Source organism: Myotis davidii, unplaced genomic scaffold (assembly GCF_000327345.1).
Source record: "Myotis davidii unplaced genomic scaffold, ASM32734v1 scaffold609, whole genome shotgun sequence".
Lineage (NCBI taxonomy): Eukaryota > Metazoa > Chordata > Mammalia > Chiroptera > Vespertilionidae > Myotis > Myotis davidii.
This window is the reverse complement of record NW_006300164.1, coordinates 3,108,182-3,108,424: the sequence shown is the minus strand read 5'-3', so window position 1 is coordinate 3,108,424 and position 243 is coordinate 3,108,182.

Here is a 243-nt window from a genome sequence, read left to right as displayed (position 1 = left end):
TAGAACGTCGGCCTGGGGACCAGAGGGTCCCGGGTTTGATTCCGGTCAAGGGCACGTACCTCGGTGGCAGGCTCCTCCCGGGCCTGGGCCCTGGTCGGGGCGCGTGCAGGAAGCCACCCATCAGTGTTTCCCTCACATCGAAGTTTCTCTGTCTCCCTCTCCCTTCTGCTCCCCCGGAAATCAGTGGACAGTATCGTCGGGTGACGGATAACAACAAAAACAAACAGGAGTCCTTGCCCCGTT